General features: G+C 41.2%; 1 long non-coding RNA gene across 1 annotated transcript in view; it reads left to right on the top strand.

Annotated features, from left to right (window-relative positions):
• The window catches only part of LOC148146134 (uncharacterized), an 89,684-nt gene that overhangs the window by 33,202 nt on the left and 33,396 nt on the right, over nt 1–23,086 (top strand). The window contains exon 2 of the long non-coding RNA XR_015760786.1: nt 4,272–4,395. This is a non-coding gene — a long non-coding RNA (uncharacterized LOC148146134). The remainder of the gene's footprint in view (nt 1–4,271; nt 4,396–23,086) is intronic.

Raw genomic sequence — 23,086 nt, 5'->3', positions numbered from 1 at the left:
GATGGTGGAAATGAAGTCATTGGGGACATTTAGGCAACTGCTGGACATGCACATGGATAGCAGTGAGTTGAGGGGTGCATAGGTTAAGCTATTATATTTTACATTAGGATTAAGTCTCAGCACAACATCGTGGGTCAAAGGGCCTGTCCTGTACTGTACTTTTCTATGGTCTGTGTTCTATTAGCAAATAACTCTTCTAATTTAGAGCTGTAAAGAGCTCATAGATCTAAATCTCAGTAGTATAAATAAGGAGGACTAGAGTGTAAGTCTGTACATTTCGTGAGTAAGAAAGTATGGTAAGGAGGTGAGAGATGCTGCTTTATTTCTAACCTAACCTAACCTTCAGGAGAATAGGCATTGAATATCTACATTAGAGGGGACAGAGAGTCAGTGGGTGTTCAGCTGGACACTTCATTCCAGAAGATAGGCACACCCCTTAGGATAGGACCTTCTGATTTGGTCTGTTGGTGAGGATAGTAAGATGTGACTGTATAGTAATTAGAATCAAAGAGTCATAGAGCATGAGAAAATCCCTTTGGTCCAATTCATCCACATTAACCATGTTTCCGAACCAAACTAGTCCCACTTTCTGTGTTTGGCTCATATCCCTCCAAACCTTTCCTCATCATGTACTTATCCAAACGTCTTTTAAATGTTGTAACTGTACCTGCTTTCGGCACTTTCTCTGGCAGTTCATTCCAGATATGAGCCACTCTCTGCGCAAAAAGGTTGCCTTTCATGTCCTTTTTATACCTTTGTCCTCTCTCCTGAAAAAATGCCCTTGAGTTTTGAACTCTCCCACCCCAGTGAAAAGACCTTTGCCATTCATTTTATCTGTGCCCTTCATGATTTTAGAAATCTCTAAGGTCACCCATCAGGAGGTTTATCATCTACGCCTCTTTTGTCCCTTCAGGGGATGGGATTTTAGGTTTTCCCCTTTAATAGTTCCTGAGAGGATTCCAGTCTGTCCCCTTTAGCAGTCATCTCAAATGGTTCCAGTCCGTCCCCTTTAACAGTTCCCAGGGAGGGTTCCAGTCTATCCTCTTTAATAGTCCTCCCCTGGAGAGTTCCAATCCATTTTCTTTAGCAGTACCCCACCCACAGCCCCTCTTTGAGGAGGGGGTCCTAACTTTGGTTCCTTATTATTTGGTGTTAAAATACAATGGTGCTAATGGCACTCACATTCGGGTTCAGTAATGTCCTTTTATGAAGGAAATCTTCCATCCTAACCTCTTATAGTCAACATGTGACACTAGAATTGCATCAATGTGGCAAACTATAATCTTAAAAGCTCTTCAAAATGACCTAGCAAGCCACATAGTTCCATCAAAAGCTAAATAAGTCTGATATTAAAAGTAAGGCATCAATGGCACACATAACCCGTAAAACCATCCCTGACATATGGGGCTGTGACAAAATTGGGCTAGCTGACCCACAGTCAAGTCAGTCAACAGCCTGATATTTGAAAATGATTACATCACATACACCAATTTGAACAATTTGATTTTTTGGATATCCAACAAGACAGCTGTGGCAGGCACAGAAGTCTGTGGTTAGCAAGTGGTTTCCTTCAGAGTCCTCAATTTTGAACTGTGCACCCCAGGAAATCTCATGGCATCAGGTCAAACATGGGCAAGTAAACTACCTACTGATTATTAACTCATGCACCAAGTTAGCTATGAACGAACATTCCTCTCTGCTGAACACCACTTGGAGGAAGCACTGAGAATGGCAAGGGCATAGAATTAATTATCCTTTGCTAAGTGTGATTCAACAGCGCCACTTCTCACAGAGCTGGTCAAGTGCTAAAGGATATTGCTGCTTGACTGGGTCAGTGATTATTTCAGGGTTCCATCAAAAACCTTTTTTTAAAAATGAATGGTCTTTGAGAAGACTATAGTTTTTTCATGGATGGCCTTCAAGGTGTCAAAAACTTTTCGTCAGCTAGGTATCTGTGAATTGATAAAGATCTTAAAGCATAAGTGAAAGGGAAGACAAGCATAAAAGGTTTTGCTTCATTAGGTGAGGAAAGTGATCACACATGCATGAAGAAAGTGGTAGCGTTGACAGTTTTCAAACTGTGTTCATCTCGGACAAGTGACAAGAAAGATTTGTGTAGTTTCTCCCATTTACTTGACCAAGTCTGACAGAGGTCAGAGTGCAGCACAGAATCTGATAGAGGAGCAAAAGGAATGGAACCCCAACTGCGTGGACTGTGTAGTGATGATATTATGAAGTTTCACAATTCCACCTTGTTAATCTTTCCAGCAGCATGACCTTCACAGCTGAGGGAAAATGTATTTACAACTAACATAAACTGCAACCTTGTGCAGTTGTACCAATGTACAGAAAAGCAATTACACCTCCTGCAGTAACTCTTCACTGCATTTTGGTCAGCAATGACAGATTCAATTTCAATCATGCCTGTGTTGTGTTCATCACATTCGATTATTTTCACACATGGAATCAAACTAATTCTGTGTCAATTATGCAGGGTAAGCGCTATCTCATGAAACTAGCAACACAATGGACATTGATACAAGCTGCCATTTGTCATTTATTAATTATAATGTAATTGTCCAGATAATAAATGTAACAGATGCGAATAAAATCACTTCATCATTGAACTACAATTGTTTGAGGCATCTGTTCTGTATTTTTGAACTTCCCCTGTTGTGACATTCATAACATTGGGCTTGTTTTCAGTTTCCCTTCTGTTGCACAGCTGTACTTGAGCTGTGAGGTGCTTATGAATTCCTAAATTGACAGGTGGAGGTGTTAATTTGTGCACTGACTTGTCTTGTTTAATCGCTGTAATGATCATCATTTTGATCTCTTCAACCCGTGTTTTTTCTTCTATTTGGGGCTTTCTTAAGTGGATTGATAATCTTTCTTATGTTTTATTTTTTGACTTGGCAGATACTCCGTCCGGCATTTAGATCGTTGTTGTTTTCCTGTGATGTTTAAACTCACACATTTATTTCTCTTCTTGTTCTTTTCTTTTGCTTGAACTTTGATGTTCATTTGGTACTGAGCTCTCGACCAACTATTCACATGCTCAGCTTGGAAAAGAAAAGTTACTTCCAGGGACAGATGGGTGTTGTTGATATAACCACTAATTATTGCCCATCTCAAACTCTATATAAGAAGAGAGTTGTATTTCAGTATGACAAATTGCTCTTCTTGAGGGAAAACTCAGCTATACTGTATTTACCAAAAGCTTAAATGATCATTGTGGAATATCTTCTTTTGTAAATTCTAAAGTGTAGGTTTTGAGTTTGCTATATGTTAATATAGAAGTGTAATCTTAAAGGGAAAAACATGTCAAACATAGGACAGCTATTGATCCGCTGCAATTATTTACAGTGATTATAAATATCCTGAGATTGCTTTCAAAATTATGGCATGGAAGAAGAATAGGAATATTAAGAATTGACTTTCACTCTTCCCTTTGTTGCAGATCTGTTATTTTAACCATTTTCTAGTATATTTGATTTATTTTTCTGAAGAAGTTTAAAACTTAATAGTATTAATCATTCCCAATCATGTTTTAAAATCAGTATGTGTCAAGAGTGCAGATGCCTACAAAGCTTCTTGAAGTGTTAGTGGACATTCTAGCTGTGATTACCATGAAGGTCCTGCTGGAGATGGTACAATGCATCAATGATTAGCACTGCTGCCTCACAGTGTCAGGGACCTGGGTTCAATTCCACTTTCAGGTGACTGTCAATTTGTACATTCTCCCTCTATGTGGGTTTGCACTGGATGCTCTGGTTTCCTCCCCCAATCCAAAGATTTGCAGTTTGGTGGATTGGCTATGCTAAATTGTCCTTAGTTTTCAGGGATGTGCAGGTGAGGTGGATTAACCATGGGAAATGCAGGGTTACTGGGATTGGCTAAATGGCCTGGTTCCGCACTGTATGGATTCTATGTCGAGAGTGTGGTGCTGAAAAAAGCACAGCAAGTCAGCCAGCATCCGAGGAGCAGGAGAATCGATGCTTCAGGCATAAGCCCTTCATCAAGAATGGGGCTTGTGGGCTGGGGCTGCTGAGAGATAAATGGGCGGGGGAGGTGGGGTTGAAGGGGAGGTAGCTGAGAATGTGATAGATAGATGAAGGTGAGGGAGAAGGTGATAGGTTGGAGAGGAGGGTGGAGCGGATAGATGGGAAAGACAGGTCAGGATGGCAGTGCCAAGTTGGGGACTGGGATAAGGTGGGAGGAGGGGAAATGAGGAAACTGTTGAAAACTGCATTGATCCCATGTGGTTGCAGGTTCCAAAGGCGGAATATGAGGCATTCTTCCTCCAGGTGTCGATGTTAAAGGTTTGGCGATGGAGGAGGTCCAGGACCTGCATCTCCTTGAAGGGGAGTTGAAGTGTTCAGCAGGCATCGGGTGGTAAGTTATGAATTTTATGAATCTCAACCTTGTCCCTCTTACTATAATCACTACCAGTTGTCTCTCTCTGCTGACAGTGCAGAAACTGGGAACTTTATCTCCCTTTTAAAGAGTAGCAAAAGGCACTTCTGCAAACTTTACAGGTTTTGTAGGAAACAAGCCAGCAATCACAGGATTCTAAATTTCTGATACCCATTGCCCTTGCATAGAAATGCTTGGGTACTGCTCAACATATCTTCCATAAAACATTAACCACATTCAGAAAAATTAGGACAGTGTTGAATATAAACTCACTTGCCTGTTTTCTGCCATTCAATTAAGTATCAAGTTTGTGCTGAAATACCCATGAGCACTTTACCTCTCTAAGATAAACGATTCAGTTTTGAAGAACCATCATGGAAAAGCAATATGCCTTAGACACATCTTATCTCATCAATTATTTAACCAGAGCCCAAGATTGTCAGCTGTGGCATGCAGTTCTTAATTCAAACCAGTATTACACTTTTACTGACCTCAAAGTCTTCAGACTGAAAGGGAAGGTCTATAGTCTATCTGCGCTCAGAGATTAAGTTCATTCTTTATTAATGATGAGTCAATCAGGGTAAAAGTCATTCTCAAGTATGTTCTTCACTATTTTTGCAATTAGAAGTGAAAGGTTTGATTCCTTTGTGTTTAGCTTTACTGCAAGCAGAAGAGATTGCATTACTGCTCTGCTTGAGAAGCTGTTATAGAAATTCTGGTATCAATTGCTGTCTTATGGTACACTATGGGATACAATGTAACTGGAAGTAGATCAGGTTCAGTGGTTAATAACTTGACAGCGATGTGAAGGAAGTAATGGTTCAGGAAGGCAGCTCACCATCACCTTCTCAAGGGTATCTAGTGATTGGCACAAATGCTGGCTGAGCCAAAGTTCTGTATTTCATCTTATGGTTTAAGATTATGTGGACCACACGTTTGATTCCAAGTATATGTTGAGTTAGTTCACAACAAAGTGAAAGACTTTCATTTACATTGTACCATTCAAAGCTTGGTTTGTTTAAAAGCAATTTACAGTCAATGAAGGAAATATAAGTTTGTAGGAAATATATAAGAAAATTTTCTGCACAGCAAGTTCACAAAAGCAGGTATATGATGATGACCCAATAGTCTGTTCCTGCTTTATTAAATGGAGGCAAGGAGGGTGAGTTAGTCTAGTTGGCAGGACAGCCGGTATCTGATACAAGAGTGATACTAACTGCACGGGTATCTGACACACGAGTAATACTGACTGCATGGGTATCTGATTCAGGAGTGATATTAACTGCATGGATATCTGATACAGGAGTAATACTAACTGCGTGGGTATTGTTAGGAAGATGTCGGTGTACTGTGCCTTTAAGAGAGTTAAAAATTAGCAGTGACAGCACCAAGTGTTCTCAATAAGATACATTATAGACATGCTGTCTATCTACTGATGTATCTAGTTGCCTGGAGACAAAAAAGAAACAGATTTGAATATACCCCAAAACAAATACCAAATTCCAATTCAGTTTAAATTGAATATATTGATAATCTTAAAAGCCATTGACACAATTCAATGTTCTTTTGGGGTAGAAGACTGGGAAAATTGAGTAGTTGAGGTGAGAACTGCCAAGCCAATGACATTGCACACTGCCCAGAAAAATAGCTCTCTTAAATCAGTATATTGATCAGTAACCTGTGTAGCAGAATCCCAAATAAGAAGAAAAGAAGACAGGAATACAGAGAAAACTGAAAGCTCTCTGGTTTTGAGATAATAAGTTTTGTTTTGTAAATATTAATTGGGGCTTTTATTGGATCAGTGTTGTGGAAGGGCAAGGTAAAAGATAGGTTAGAGGAAGCAGTTGTAAATAGTTGTTAGTTAATTATTCTCTGTCACATTTTAAGAAATAAAGTTGTTAATTTTACTTTAAATAGTTCTTGGCTTCTCAAATTTTCACAGATTACTGCACAGGATAAATCTTTTCTGTGTTGCTGTTTTAAATTACCCCATTGCATCACAGTATCTAATACAGGAGTGATATCATCTGCATGGGTCCAGTTCCCATTCCAGTGAACATTACTCTGAAGGACTGTCCTTCTCAACCTCTCCTTCCATCTGAGGTATGGTGACCCTCAGGTTAAATCACCTGCAAACGTTTCTTCCTCTGTTTCTAATAAGAAAAGTGCAATAGTCTGTTAAAGACTTTGACAACCTTATTTTTTAGTAGAACTGCATGCAGTACTTCTGGCTATTGTTTTTCTCTACTCATATTTGCATTTTTGCCTTTTCTTGTATGTGTGGGAGTTTTACAATGGTTAAAGTTTAAGAGGCATAGAACATAGAACATAGAACATAGAAGAATACAGCGCAGTACAGGCCCTTTGGCCCTCAATGTTGCGCCGATCCAAGCCCACCTAACCTACACTAGCCCACTATCCTCCATATGCCTATCCAATGCACATTTAAATGCCCATAATGAAGGAGAGTCCACCACTGCTACTGGCAGGGCATTCCATGAACTCACGACTCGCTGAGTAAAGAATCTACCCCTAACATCTGTCCTATACCTACCCCCCCTTAATTTAAAGCTATGCCCCCTTGTAATAGCTGACTCCATACGTGGAAAAAGATTCTCACTGTCGACCCTATCTAAACCCCTAATCATCTTGTACACCTCTATCAAGTCACCCCTAAACCTTCTTTTCTCCAATGAAAACAGCCCCAAGTGCCTCAGCCTTTCCTCATACGATCTTCCTACCATACCAGGCAACATCCTGGTAAACCTCCTCTGCACCCGTTCCAGTGCCTCCACATCCTTCCTATAGTATGGGGACCAAAACTGCACACAATACTCCAGATGCGGCCGCACCAGAGTCTTATACAACTGCAACATTACCTCAGTACTCCGGAACTCAATTCCTCTACCAATAAAAGCCAGTATGCCATATGCCTTCTTCACCGCACTATTTACCTGGGTGGCAACTTTCAAAGATTTGTGAACATGGACACCAAGATCTTTCTGCTCGTCCACACTACCAAGTATCCGACCGTTAGCCCAGTACCCCATCTTTTTATTACTCTTACCAAAATGAATCACCTCACACTTAGCTACATTGAACTCCATTTGCCACCTTTCTGCCCAGTTCTGCAGCTTATCAATATCCCGCTGTAACCTGCCACATCCTTCCTCACTGTCTACCACTCCTCCGACTTTCGTATCATCCGCAAACTTGCTCACCCAACCTTCTAACCCCTCCTCCAGGTCATTTATAAAAATGACAAACAGCAATGGTCCCAAAACAGATCCTTGCGGAACACTGCTAGTGACAGCACTCCAAGATGAACCTTTGCCATCCACTACTACCCTCTGTCTTCTTCCAGCCAGCCAACTCCTAATCCAAACCTCCAACTCACCCTCAATGCCATACCTCCGTATTTTTTGCAGTAGTCTACCATGGGGAACCTTATCAAACGCCTTACTAAAATCCATATACACCACATCTACTGCTTTCCCCTCGTCCACCTCCTTAGTCACCTTCTCAAAGAATTCAATAAGGTTTGTGAGGCACGACCTGCCCTTCACAAAACCATGCTGACTATCCTTGATCACATTATTCTTATCCAGATGTTCATAAATCCTATCCATTACAATTCTCTCTAAGATTTTACCCACAACAGAAGTGAGACTCACCGGCCTATAGTTACTAGGGTTATCCCTACTCCCCTTCTTAAACAAGGGAACCACATTTGCTAGCCTCCAATCTTCTGGCACTACTCCTATAGACAACGAGGACATAAAAATTAAGGCCAATGGCTCTGCAATCTCCTCCCTTGCTTCCCAGAGAATCCTAGGATAAATGCCATCAGGCCCAGGGGACTTATCTATTTTCACCCTTTCCAGGATTTCCAACACCTCTTCTCTACATACCTCAAAGCCATCCATTCTACTTAATTGTGACTCGGTACTCACATCGACAACAATGTCCTGTTCCTGAGTGAATACTAACGAAAAGTATTCATTCAGTGTCTCCTCAATCTCTTCAGCCTCCACACGCAACTTCCCACTACTATCCTTGACTGGACCTATTCCTACCCTAGTCATTCTTTTATTCCTGACATACCTATAGAAAGCCTTAGGGTTTTCCCTAATCCTACCAACTAAGGACCTTTCATGTCCCCTCCTTGCTGCTCTTAGCTCTCTCTTCAGGTCCTTCCTGGCTACCTTATAACTCTCAATCGCCCCAATTGAACCTTCACGCCTCATCTTTACATAGGCCGCCCTCTTCCATTTAACAAGGGATTCCAATTCCTTATTAAACCACGGCTCCCTCACACGACCCTTTCCTCCCTGCCTGACGGGTACATACTTATCAAGGACACAAGCTCCACATATCATTTACACTCTTGCCTTGAAGCTTACTTTTCCAGGCCACACATCCTAAGTCATGCCTCACCGCATCATAATTTCCCTGCCCCCAGCTATAACTCTTGCCCTGTAGTGCACTCTTATCCCTCTCCATCACTAGAGTAAAATTCACCGAATTGTGGTCACTGTCCCCAAAGTGCTCACCTACCTCTAATTCTAACACCTGGCCTGGTTCATTACCCAGAACCAAATCCAGTATGGCCTCACCTCTTGTTGGCCTATCTACATATTGTGTCAGGAAACCCTCCTGCACACATTGGACAAACACTGACCCATCTAACGAACTTGAGCTATAGCTTTCCCAATCAATATCAGGAAAGTTAAAGTCCCCCATAACAACCACCCTATTACTTTCACTCTTCTCTTGAATCATAGATGGGAATTCCTGTTATTTTGCATGTTGTTGTTAAAGTTAAGCATGTCACAATAGGTAGCTATTTTTCTTTGGTACTGAAAGAACCTCAAAGGATTGTTTTTAACCTAAGAGATGGTCAGTGAAATAACTCCACAGGGGATGGTAGTCAGTCACCAAGCCATCCCTTATTTGCACATTGGCAAAAGTGAAAACTGCAGACGCTGGAAACCAGAGTTTAGATCAGAGTGGTGCTGGAAAAGCACAGCAGGTCAGGCAGCATCCGAGGACCAGGACAATAGACAATAGACAATAGGTGCAGGAGTAGGCCATTCTGCCCTTCGAGCCTGCATCACCATTCAATATGATCATGGCTGATCATTCTTAATCAGTATCCTGTTCCTGCCTTATCTCCATAACCCTTGATTCCACAATCCTTGAGAGCTCTATCCAACTCTTTCGTAAATGAATCCAGAGACTGGGCCTCCACTGCCCTCTGGGACAGAGCATTCCACACAGCCACCACTCTCTGGGTGAAGAAGTTTCTCCTCATCTCTGTCCTAAATGGTCTACCCCGTATTTTTAAGCTGTGTCCTCTGGTTCGGCACTCACCATCAGCGGAAATACTGCCTGCAGAGTGTCCAATCCTTTAATAATCTTATATGTCTCAATCAGATCCCCTCCCAGTCTTCTAAACTCAAGGGTATACAAGCCCAGTCGCTCCTGTCTTTCAGCGTAAGGTAGTCCCGCCGTTCCAGGAATTGACCTCGTGAACCTACGCTGCACTCCCTTAATAGCCAGAATGTCTTTCCTCAAATTTGGAGACCAGAACTGCACACAATACTCCAGGTGTGGTCTCACCAGAGCCCTGTACAGCTGCAGAAGAACCTCTTTGCTTCTATACTCAATCCCTCTTGTTATGAAGGCCAGCATGCTATTAGCCTTCTTCACTACCTGCTGTACCTGCATGCTTACCTTCACTGACTGGTGTACAAGAACACCCAGATCTCTCTGTACTGCCCCTTTACCTAAATTGATTCCATTTAGGTGGTAATCTGCCTTCCTGTTCTTGCCACCAAAGTGGATAACTATACATTTATCCACATTAAACTGTATCTGCCATGCATCTGACCACTCACCTAACCTGTCCAGGTCACCCTGTAATCTCCTAACATCGTCCTCACATTTCACCCTGCCACCCAGCTTAGTATCATCAGCAAATTTGCTAATGTTATTACTAATACCATCTTCTATATCATTAATATATCTTGTAAAAAGCTGCGGTCCCAGCACTGATCCCTGCGGTACCCCACTGGTCACTGCCTGCCATTCCGAAATGGAGCCGTTTATCACTACTCTTTGTTTCCTGTCAGCCAACCAACTTTCAATCCAAGTTAGTACTTTGCCCCCAATATCATTGAAATCAACGTTTCAGGCAAACACCCTGCATCAGGAAGAGAGGCAGGAAGCCTCCAGGGTGGAGAGATAATGGAATCTGGACAGCCAGATCAAAACCAGTCTCTAGAATCAAGACACTCTCTGAGACTCCTGTTAATTTTTTTTCTTTTTTTTAACACCCAGGTGGCCAGTGACAAACACTGCCCTTCACATCAAAGGGCAGTGCTATGTGATCAAAACAGTGAAGGGGAGGGTAGGGACTAAATCAAAATAGAGTTGGAGGGAGAAATAATGCACTCCACTCCCTGCAGCGCCCACCTCTCCCTGAACAACTCCAGGGTGTTGGTCGACACCGCGTGCTCCTTCTCCAAGGACACCCGGGCTCTGACGTAACCGCGGAAAAGACTCCTGTTAATATCTGTCAACATGGGCTCCCTGATTGGCCCAGGTTAACACTGCAATCAAGGATGTCATTATCAACGAAATCCACTTTGTTCTCATTCCAATCACTGCAGTCAATCAGAGGCATTTTGGGATATTTTGTTATTTCATTAAATAAAATATAAACATAGAACAGTATAGCGCAGGACAGGCCCTTTGGCACTCAATGTTGTACCGACCTTTTATTGACTCTAAGATCAAACTAACCCATCATTTTACTATCACCCATGAGTCTATCCAAGAGTCGCTTAAATGTCCCTAATGTATCTAACTCTACTACCACCACTCCAGTCCAGGCTGCAACCTGGTAAATCTCCTCTGCACTCTTGCTAAGGCTTCTTCATTCTTCCTATAATGAGGTTGCCAGACATGAACACAATATGCCAAGTGTGGTCTAACCAGGGCTCTGCAGAGCTGCAGCATAACCTCACGGCTCTTAAACCCAATCCCCCTGCTAATGAAAGGGAACACACCATACACCTTCTTAACAACCCTCTCAATTTGGATGGTAACTTTGAGGGATCTATGGACATGAACCCTAAGATTCCTCTGTTCCTCCACGCTGCCAAGAATCCTGCCTTTAATCCTGTATTCTGCATTCAAATTCAACCTTCCAAAATGAATCACCTGACATTTTTCCAGGTTGAACTCCATCTGCCACTTCTCAGCCCAGCTCTACATCCTGTCAATAACTCCTTGCAACCTACAATGGCCCTCCACACTATCCACAACTCCGCCAACCTTTGTTTCATTGGCAAACTTACTAATCCATCCTTCCATTTCCTCATCCAAGTCATTTGTAGTGTGGAGTCATGGGGCACACTTTCCAATGTGTTACCCCAGTGAGTCATGACACAAGGAACAAAAACAGAAATTGCTGGGAAAACTCAGCAGGTCTGACAGCATCTGTGGAGACAAAGCAGGGGTAACATTTCTCTCCACAGATACTACCAGACCTGCTGAATTTTCCCAGCAATTTTTTTTATTTTTGGTTTTGATTTGCAGCATCTGCAGATCTTGTTCTATTTTGAGTTATGATATTAGTTTATGTAATGTACCTTTATTTTAATATTGAATATATTTAAACCTACAATAAATAATAAAGCTGCTTTGTCATAGTGAAAGTGTAATATTTACAGTGCAATATGAGAAGTTTGAATTTAAGGAGCTGTTACGACTTAAGCTGGAACACAGTCAAAGCAATCAAAGTGTTAAGGGAGAGTAAGATAATCAGTTGCTTTCTATTGATTCCTTCTGATTTCTCAATCGACAAACTCCTTGCACTGGTAGCTAATGTCAAATTAATCCCAGTATCGACCACAGCAATTAGGCTTTGTGAGCTTGAAGAGACAGACTATTTAGATGCATCGGTATTTTAGTTAGAAAATTGACAAATGCATCTCCATTGCCATCTCAAGACATCACATCACCTGAGTTATGATAATTCTGTGGTTGACCCACCCTTAGCAGGAAAATGAGATTAGAAAGAACTCAGTGGAATATACTGTATATATTTGAGAAATTGAGGACAAGATATAATTGGTTGTATTTTATCATTCCATCAAAATTATACAGAGTGAATGTGATAATGGCATTGGTATTCACCTTGACAAAGAACAGTAGAGCATTGGTAGTTTTGTTAAAATGTTAAATACAAAAAATGTGACCCCAACATGCCATGCTCACTTTACTGCAGTGAATATATGTGTATTTAAATTTCCTGATGGACAGAGATGAGACACTGCATTAACACACTTGTGTTCTGCTCCGAATTTGCTAATTAGCTGCTACATACTTACCCTGTGGTCGAGATATATACCAGTGAAGACAAGGTGGGAGTTGTCAAGTGCACAAGGACTGAATGTTTTATTTCATGGTTAAAAATCACACAACACCAGGTTATAGTCCAACAGGTTTATTTGGAAGCACTAGCTTTCAAAATGCTGCTCCTTCATCAGGAAATTAGTGGGGCAGGATTAGAAGACACAGAATTTATAGAATCCTAGCATCCCTACAGTGTGGAAACAGGCCCTTCAACTCAACAAGTCCACACTGACTCTCCAAAGAGTCACCCACCCAGACCCCCTCCCCTACCCTATTACTTTAGATTTACCCTTGACTAATGCACCTAACCTACACATCTCTGAAAATTATAGGCAATTTGGCTTGGCCAATTCAACTAACCAGCACATCTTTGGACAGTGGGAGTAAACTGGAGCACCTATAGGAAACCCACGCAGACACAGAGAGAATGTGCAAAATCCACACAGACAGTTGCCAAAGGCTGGGATCAAACCCAGGTCCCTAGTGCTGTGAGGCAGCAGTGCTGACCACTGAGCTACCCGAGGTGGCAATAGATCACAGTGTCATGCAATTAAAATGATATATTTAACAAACCTAGATTGCTATTAAGTCTTTCATCTTTTAGAATGGGTTGCAGGTTTTGGTTCATTAATATGTAATATGTTTATTTCATGGCATCTTGTGGCCCAAATGGAGTTCTCCAGCATGACGAAACTGTCACTTTAACAAGGTTATTTTGTTACTGGGTTATTTTAAAAGTGTGGTTGTAGAGGCAGAGGTGTCAAGGAGTCTAGAAAGAGCCTAAGGAGAGCCAATGGCAAGGCAGTGGCCAATTAGGCTCAGGTTTTTTCTAGTTCAGGTTTTTTCTAGTTTGGTTTAGCTGTGGAGGTCACAAGATGCTGGAGTCCAGGGAAGGTTGCAAGCTTCAGTGAATGTTTCCAGGCTGACTTTCTCTCTGAAATCGCATTGGAAGTTATTCCCTCCTATCTGTAAGAACTTGTGTTTGAATTTATCTTTTTGTCAAGGGGCATGTTTATGGGATGTTACTGAATTGGAACAGCTCCTTAGTTAAGTTGCTGTATCGGGTCTGATCATTTGTCCAATGATTAGGTTATTCTAAATTCCGTTTTCTTTTGTTTGTGTTTCAACTGTAGCGTTTAAGTAAATTCTGTCTTGCTTCAAGCTGAGTGGTTTGACCAGCTGCATCACACCTGAAATATCCAGTTCACATCTACCTTTAAAATAAGGAAAGGTTAGGGTCTAACCTACCTTCTTAAAATATTTTTGAGGTGTTCTGGCCTTGTCCAGATAACATGTTGCTCCTCAGGGTAACTGTTGATTTTACCGCCAGCCTTTACCTTCCCCAATCCCTCTCAGCTATGCCCTTTGACAACCTTCTTTCATCCACCCCTATATTTGCAGATGAGATTCATGTCATGACTGCTAGCACAATTGCTGAGGGTTTCCCATCCATCTGGAACCAGTCATGAGGTGGAAATAACACATTTTGTTGAGATCCTGCCATCCAGTTCAGAAGAACCTTGATATCCCCAGACTTTGCTATGTTCTTCGAATTTTTTCAGCCTTCTCCCGTGCTTCACCTTGCTCATAAATCCTGCGTTTAACAGAATTAAACCTGGAGGTGAGGTTTTCAAATTCTCATTCTTGTTTCCAAAGCATTCCATGTCATTGCCCTTCCCTATGTCTGAACTCTCCTCCTGCTCCACAACAATCTCGACAGCTTCTTCTCTAATGTGTTCGGGATTTATATAATTTCTTCATCAGTGGCTGTGTCTTCAGCTGCTGAGGCCTTGAATACCAAAACATCCCCCTAAATCTCTTCTCATCGAGCTTCATCGGGTTTAAGGGCAAGTTTAACGCAGCAAGTTCAATTGCTCTTTTAAAGCAATTTTGGAAATGTTTTATTTTGTTAAAAGCACCAGTTGTTTTTTTTTTTAACTGAAATAGTGTTTAAATAACACCAAGGTTGAAAAGATCGAAAAACTAATACTAATTTTAAAAGAGAGTACCAGTTGCTCTTGGCGCAATTGAAGAAGATGGAGATGTAATAAAAATAAACATAACCTCAGATGTTTCCATATTTTTGGCAACTATAAGAAAGCTCAAGAAATTGCATCCACTGTTGCTAGTGAAAGAGGTGACACAATGGGATTATGTACAATATTGAAGGCAATCGATAAGGTGGATGTAGCAAAATCTTTTAAATAGAAGTGGACAGGTAACCTGAAGTCATGATTAGATGCTCAAGAAGCCTGGAGCCAAACTACACTTGACAAATAACTACAAACTACGAGTTGTCAGATTCTGTAATAGGTTGTCATCAAATGGAGTAAGTAATGGCTCATTTGAAGCTTTTGAGGGGGAATTGAATCAATTCTTGATTGAACAGGTTGCAGACAGATGCAGGTTTTACAGTGGAGGAAAGGAAAAGTAAGTGTCAGATGGGCTTGTGAAGCTGATTTGAATGGTGCTTTCTTGTTCCTGCCTTCTTGTGCTTTTGTATTTTAAATTCAGAGCAGACATCAAGGTGAAAGTGTGAAATGAAAGGCTTGTGAAGAATGTGGTGTTCCTGCTGGAATGGTTGCAGCATATTGCTGCAAACTGCTACATTGTACATTGGTCTGTGTGCACAGAGAGGGTTGGCTCTCAAACACTGGCTTGATGAAGTACTTTCCTGTAGTGGACTGAAACGCAAAAGAAGTTGAAACATTGGGGATAGGAAAAAGGCCATTTTGCTCATTCTGTATCATCATGTAAAGGTGCTGAGCTGTGAACATGTATTCGCCCACACTGACCACACAAATGTGGGCATTAACCACCTTGTGGCCCCGGTCCCTGATTGTCTGATCCAGTTTATGGCAGTTTGCCTTCCATACCACTTGCTCCCACTCCTTTCTGAAAGTCATCTTTGAAATCATTGCTCTTGCACCCACCTCCAACTAAAAACCGTGGAATCATGGAATTTCCTCTCCAACAAGAGGAGCAGGCTGTCTGGATCATGTGGTCTACTCTTAATAACGACTGGCCCTCTTGAAGGTGGCAGAGGCTGCAGACAGCATGTATAATTGGAGAGAGCAATTTTGGCCAAGACTATAGCCATTCTTTGAAACAGATGCACTGTCTTTTTGTACGGCCCATCATGATATGAGCAGGTGTGAAGAGATGCCAAGAGTTCCACAGCTAAAAGAAAATGAGGGCATTCAATTCTCAGCCTGGAAAACATTACTCTTAAGTTGCTTTCCAAGTATCACTAAGTTCTATTCATATTACAATTAATCCCACTTTGAATTTAGCTAACATGCAATACTTAACAAAAATCTGTGTTGAGTTTCATCTATCATTTATCTTTCCACTTGTAGAATTGATCTACATCATTTTATAATTTGACCAGATTATTGCAAAAAAGTATGCAGTGGAAATTTATCAAGAGGCACAGCCTAATAGCGTTATTTACTTAGCTATTCTTTCGGCCAATATGATGGCTATCATAATCTTCCACTATCGCGTTTTCTCTAATTATTTTCAAGTTTAATGCCTGCCTGCTTTTGTTGTTTGCCATTAAGCTTTTAATATCTTTGCAATCATTGAAGCAAACATTACCCTGCTTTATTGGTAAGATAATCTATCACTAGCTTGGAACATTAAAAGCATATTTTAAGGAACTGCATAGATGCGTTGGGCACTACTGCTTTTGAAAGTCAGTACTGAATCTGCTTCACTATCTGTTCAGCCAGAGCATTGCGTATGGTTGACAACTGAATGTATACATCTTAAATAATCCCATAGCTTTCTCTACTTTTTGGAGAATGCCCTAAGTTCCTCTTGCCTTTCCAAATAACTGAAGTCCCTGGTTGCCAGTACCATTCCAGTAATTCTCCTCTGCACACTTAGAATTGACTGCCATACTCTAGCTGAGGCTTAAGAAGTAACATATAAAGGTTCGCATGACATTTCATTAGCTTTGGGATTATCCTTCACAGAGTGGAAGGAAAAATAATTGAAGAGAAATATCTTGGTGGTCACATGCACTTGGTGTTGGAAAGTGATCAGGGATGTCGAAAAGAGAAGAAGAAGGACATTCATCCTATCAGGTTGATATATTTAGTACCTTGATACTATATCTAAGAAGCTTGAATTCAATTTCACTGATTAACCAATGTATGAGCACATATATTAAGATTAACACAACCTTTTTGGTCCTAATATTCTGCAGAGTCGGCAAAGACAGTCCAAATTCACTCTGCTCTTACGCTTTTCCATTCAGGCTGACCTCTACATTTCTCAGTAGGAAATCTGACCATGGATCCTCCAGAACCGGAAACACAGCTCTAATCCAACAGTTCCCCTTTACAGCAGGATAGTCAAGTGAAATCAGACCACAACCCCTTTTTCAAAATTAACAAGTGCCACAATCTGTGATTTAACTGTCTGACAGTGAGAGGATATATATAAAACTAAGTAGGGGATTTGGCTAGCCGTTAGTTAAGCGATTGAGCCATCAAGTTGGCAGGGTGGCAGTATACTAAGTAAAGTGCTAAGGTAATAGTTGGATAGGATGCCAATTAAATAGTGGAGTGTCTAGGGTGGGTTGGGGTGGGCTAAGATGTTTGATCTAGTGGGATAAGTGGTGACGGTGTGTTAGGACAGATAAGGAGGAGTGGAATCAGGTCCAGTTAATTAAAAAGTTAGTGTAACTCTTGGATAGCTGCTAAACTGACTACCCAACTCACCAAACATACAGCCCTCCCCCATATCCTGACAACGAACTACCACTACCACCCAGCCAGACCCCTGAAATAAATAAAATTTCACTCACTTCAAGCCTTTACACCTACCACCCCTACTGCTGCCTTGAACCCCTGGGACATAGCTCGCAGCCCTTTTCCTGCAGGATCTGTCACCTCTCCCCATCCCCTCCCCACCTTCTGAACAGACCCGATACCCCTCCCCTCTCCCCCTACCGTCTCTCACCTGCACACCTGGCACTATAACGCTTTACCCATTTGGCACCCCAACTCCACACTTATCTTACGTACTTACCTTGTGAAGCGGGAGGGATTGGTATCATCAGCTTGAAATGCAAAACTAATGGCAAAGAAAAAGTTGGACCAGATGGCAATTTGACTGTTGATGCCATTCCTCAGAATATTCAGAGATAGCTTTTCAATCCATTAACGTTTCATGGATAAATATGAGCTTAACGGAAGCGGGACCCTCCAAATACGCTGGCTTCAATGTAGTCTTTCAGAGGGTTCGAGATCAGGGCAGTTGCCCATCCACAGTTTCCCAGATAATTCCCACAGAATCTGTTTCATTTGGGATATGCACAATTCTGACATTCACCTCCAGTCTGCAAAGCTCCAGCAACTATCTGGCTACTGGGACATCAGGACTGTCATGTCATCTGACTGAAACTGTAATAGTTTTCTTTTATTTACAGGGTGTAGACATTACTGACAAGCTCAAATTTACTGCCCGTCCCTACCCCCCTCAAAGGTGATGGTGAACCACCTTCTGAACAATTGAATAACTTCCTATGCTATTTAATAAGGTAGTTAAAAAACAGCCATATTGCTGGCGATTTGGGGATACATATAGGCCAGTCCAGTGTAAGGATGGTAGATTTTCTCCCCTAAAGAACATTAGTGAACCTGATGGGCTGTATATGGAAAAGCAATCATTCCATGCTTTCCTGCTTACAAGCGTTTTATTCCCCATATATTTAATTTTCTGAATTTAAAGTCGCAAGCTGTTTCAGTGGGATTGGAACTTGTGTCTCTGGGATAATTATTCCATGTCTCTGGATTACTAGACACATCACACAACTACCATGTTAGTCTTCTCAAAATGTAATATAACATCGAGAATTCAAACACAACAAAATGTATTCATGTGATGAAAGTCCTATGGAAATCATTTACAAGGTTTAATATTTCTCAATTGTCGACATTGAATCTAACACATTATAACTGAAATAATTGCCAAATATTTGAGCATATTTTGTGTTTTTTTACGGTAATATAGTTATTGGAGGTGCAACCTTTATAGAAATTGTATTGCTGTAAAAGGATGCCCTCCTATTCTTTGTGTGTATTAAGTCATTACAGATCAAGATGCTTCTAGGTATAATAGTCAATGACAGTGAGGTACAATCGTTGACCAAAGCACTCCTGGACTAAAAGAGATTTCTGGTCAAATCTATTAATTCGAAACTGAAGTACAAATACATAGCTGTCAGGTGAGGACAACAGTTTTTTTTCAGTCTTGGTCATCTGTTTGGAATGCTCAATAGTTACTTGAGTAAGGTAATGGGGTTGGAAATGTGTTGCTGGAAAAGCGCAGCAGGTCAGGCAGCATCCAGGGAACAGGAGAATCGACGTTTCGGGCATAAGCCCTTCTTCAGGAATGAGGAAAGTTTGTCCAGCAGGCTAAGATAAAAGGTAGGGAGGAGGGACTTGGGGGAGGGGCGTCGGAAATGTGATAGGTGGAAAGAGGTCAAGGTGAGGGTGATAGGTCAGACTGGGGTGGGGGCGGAGAGGTCGGGAAGAAGATCTCAGGTTAGGAAGGCGGTGCTGAATTTGATGGACTTGACTGAGACAGGATGGGGGGAGGGGAAATGAGGAAACTGGTGAAATCCGAGTTCATCCCTTGTGGTTGGAGGGTTCCTAGCCGGAAGATGAGGCGTTCTTTCTCCAACCGTCGTTTTGTTGTGGTCTGACGATGGAGGTAATGGGGGTTTTCTTGTACTTGTGAAAGATTACCCCAGCAAGGAATGAATGCTTTCAGGTCAGAATAGCACGGGTGAGAAAAGATTTTCAAAGGAAAATTATGGCAATTCTTGAAAAATAAAAATCTGGAATAATTTGAAAGGGATCATGTGTATTGTTATTTGTTCAATTATAAAAGACCCTTTGACACAATCAAACAAAAGCACCCCCGAGCAAAGCCAACAGACAGAAATTCTGAGCATTTAAAATCAAACGTCACAACAATTCATTACATCTTTAATTAGGAAATATAACTCATAGGATAAAAACCAGGAATGTCCTGGTTTTGTACGCTTTCACCTTTTGCAATGTAACAAACCCTAATTGGAGACTCCCGTTCACACTGTTTTTGAGCTGTCTGTCCCAGTTAGTTTGTTCTGTGTAACCCAGCACAGAAAACATTTTCTAAGTGTTAATGGTTCACACACACAGAGCTATGGCTACATTACTGGCCGTGAAATGGGTTTGTGAAGGGAATTACAAGAAGCAGATTGACTAGAAAAGCGAACAGTGTGATTAACTAACTACATCTGAGAGCTGTAAACATAGTTAGCACAAATGAGCTGTATCTGAAAATCTGTTGATGATGAGAAAGACAAGTTGACTGGGACTGAAACTGTTCTGAGGTATGCAGAACAGACTGAGTGGGACTGACAGCCTGAAAATAACATGAGTTGGAGACTGTTTGCGATTAGGACTGACGAACAGATTGAAAGTGAGAGAACAGTATGCCTGGGATTGAGAGCACATTGTTGATGAGAGACTGCTTGGAACGGAGACAATGCAAACAGGAGGCATGATATCAAGTTGATGCCAAGATACAAAATAGCTGGTGTGAGGAACAGAGTTAGAGTGACTGATAGCCTGAAGAAAACATGAGTGGCAGACATACTGGGAATAAATGCAGATGGTCAAAGGACTGAGTGATTGGAACCGAGTTCATGTTGGCAATGAGTCATAACTGAAAGACTTTGGAGAGAACATTGACTTGATGTTTGAGGAAGAGAATACTCAGGAAAATGGACAGTTGATAGTAGAAAAGATTGTTTTTGAGTTGAAGCATACTTTCAAGTTGTGCAGAAAAGGAACAGATTATTGCATCACATAACTGCTATCAAATTGTAAAGACTAATACTAAGGCATAATATAAAATTTTCGAATTTGAGTGAAATTCTAATGCCTTCAGGTCAAAGTGATGAGGATGGGAAAAGATTTTCATCCATTTTGGCTTTTCTGCTTCAAAGTACAAACCATTCTGTAGTAATGGGAAAAAGCTTAGTTTGGGGATATAGCACTAGCTCAGTGGAACACAATGTGTTTCAATCATTTCACCTTCCTCAGAGGTATGCAAAATTTAACAGTGAAGTTAATCTCAGGAGTTTCACACTTTGGCTGTTTGTGACACAGCATTACTCTTCAGCTTTTCACTTTACATCCTCACTTCCTTTTCTGTCAGTTACTTCAATTCCTGCTCAGTTTATACTACATTAGAGCACTTATGATCTTAAGATGGTATCAATTTTATGGGCTACTGATAATGGAATGTTTTACAACCAAATCTGGTCATGGGCATTATTGAAGTTCAGAGAAGCCCACTTTCCTGACACAGGCAAAGAAATCAATTGCAGCATAAATTCCATTTCACCTGGCTCAGCTAATGTGGCATTGACCTCACTTTCTCTCAGAAACTGAACCAGTGTCCTAACTCCCTGTGTTGCTTAATAGTACTTCTCATAGATGGTATTTTGGGTAATTGCTGTCAGCAAACCTGATCAGATGGGAGTGTTGTGTCATTAGTTATGCATTACCTTAATATGGAAGATAAAACATCTTGAATCAGAAGTGTGAGGTTATAAAAAAATCAATTGAACTGAATGTTAGACTGTTCATTCAATAACGGATCAGGTTTCCTGAGGATTGGCAATCACATGTAGCTTGCCACTCTGCTCCCTCTTTTATATGTGAACAGAAAGTTCCACATTTCTGACAGGAGATTTCGATCAGGACTCCTCCAGAAGGGCAGCTTGTACGTTAAACCTGACAGGTCTCATGAAGTGGAGGATAGCTGGGAGCAGGCAAATTACACACCACCTACAGCTGTCGCTGTGACAACTGATGTAAAGGTCCAACATCACAGACAGTCACTATGACAGCTCCTGTGAAAGGGTCAATATAGAAGATAAATATAAGGGTAGGGTATCTGTTGCCAGATTGGTAGCATACCATGGTACAAGCATAAAGGCGCCCAAGTGATGGACTGTTTAGGGAAGGCCAGAGTGGTCAGAGGAGATCAGCTGGGTTGGTGGCTGGGATGTATGGGGCATCAGTTAGACTAGATTTCAATAGTTTAACCTTTCCTGGGGTGACTACTTTCTAAATTGCGTGGAAAGCCTCCAAACTCTCTGGTTTAAATTGATACTTTCGAAGGGTTACAAGCAAAAGACAACTGCCCATTAGAATCTTCAATACCCCAGATAATTTCCTTGGAGTCTGCTACGTTAAATAATTAATTCAATCTACACTGGAATAATGATTATGTGGCCAATGGAATATCCAGACCAATGTTGGGATTAAATATGCTGGTGCATTTTTCAGTTCTGCTGAGGTCTGTATGTATTCATTAGCAGAATATACTGAGATATAATGATTTTAGGTTGAATAACCAAAACGTCAAATGACTTGGAGGGAAGTTTGAATGTGATGGTTTTCTCATATGTCTACTGCGTTTGTTCTTCTAGGCAAACAAGTCCCTAACTTTGGAAGACACTGTCAAAGAAACCTTGGCAAGTTGATGTGGTAAATTGTAGATGGTACACACAGCACCCACAATGCACCAGTGATGGCGGGAGTGATGTTCAATGTGATGTTTGGTGTGCCAATTAAGAAGGTTGCTTTGTCCTAGGCAGCTTTGTCTCTTCAGTATTGTTTGATCTCACTCATCGAATCGTGTGGAGTTTATTTAATCACACTCCTGACTTGTGCTCTGAAAATGTTAAAAAGGCTTCAGTGTATCAGTGAATGACTTACTATCAAACCTTTGACCTGATATTGTAGCCACAATATTTATGTGGCTGGTTGTATTAATTTTAGGTGATTGAAATGCTATTGAATGTCAGGGACAGGTCATTAGATAGTCTCTTGTTGGATATTTTCATTGTCTGGCACTTGTGTGGCCCATATGTTACTTGCCATTTATCAGCCAAAAGTTGGATGCTGTCCAGGTCTTGCAGAATGTGTGCATGGTCTGATTTAGTATCAGAGGAGTAGCAAATGATACTGAACACGACACAATCGATAGCAACATAACCACTGCAGGCTGGATGATGGATGGAGGGTCATTAATGAAGCAGCTGAAGATATTTGTGCATAAGGCGCTACCTTGAGAAATTTCCCATAGTGATGTCCAGAAACTAAAATCGTTGGCCTCCAGAAACAAAAAGCATCTTCCTTTGTGTGATGTACAACTCAAGTCATGCTTG

The sequence above is a fragment of the Chiloscyllium plagiosum genome, unplaced genomic scaffold (genome assembly GCF_037043375.1).
Source record: "Chiloscyllium plagiosum isolate Xiang-an unplaced genomic scaffold, Cpla_swu_hap1 HiC_scaffold_21, whole genome shotgun sequence".
NCBI lineage: Eukaryota > Metazoa > Chordata > Chondrichthyes > Orectolobiformes > Hemiscylliidae > Chiloscyllium > Chiloscyllium plagiosum.
The sequence above is the reverse complement of the archived record's forward strand: the minus strand, read 5'-3'. Positions and strand labels throughout refer to the sequence as shown.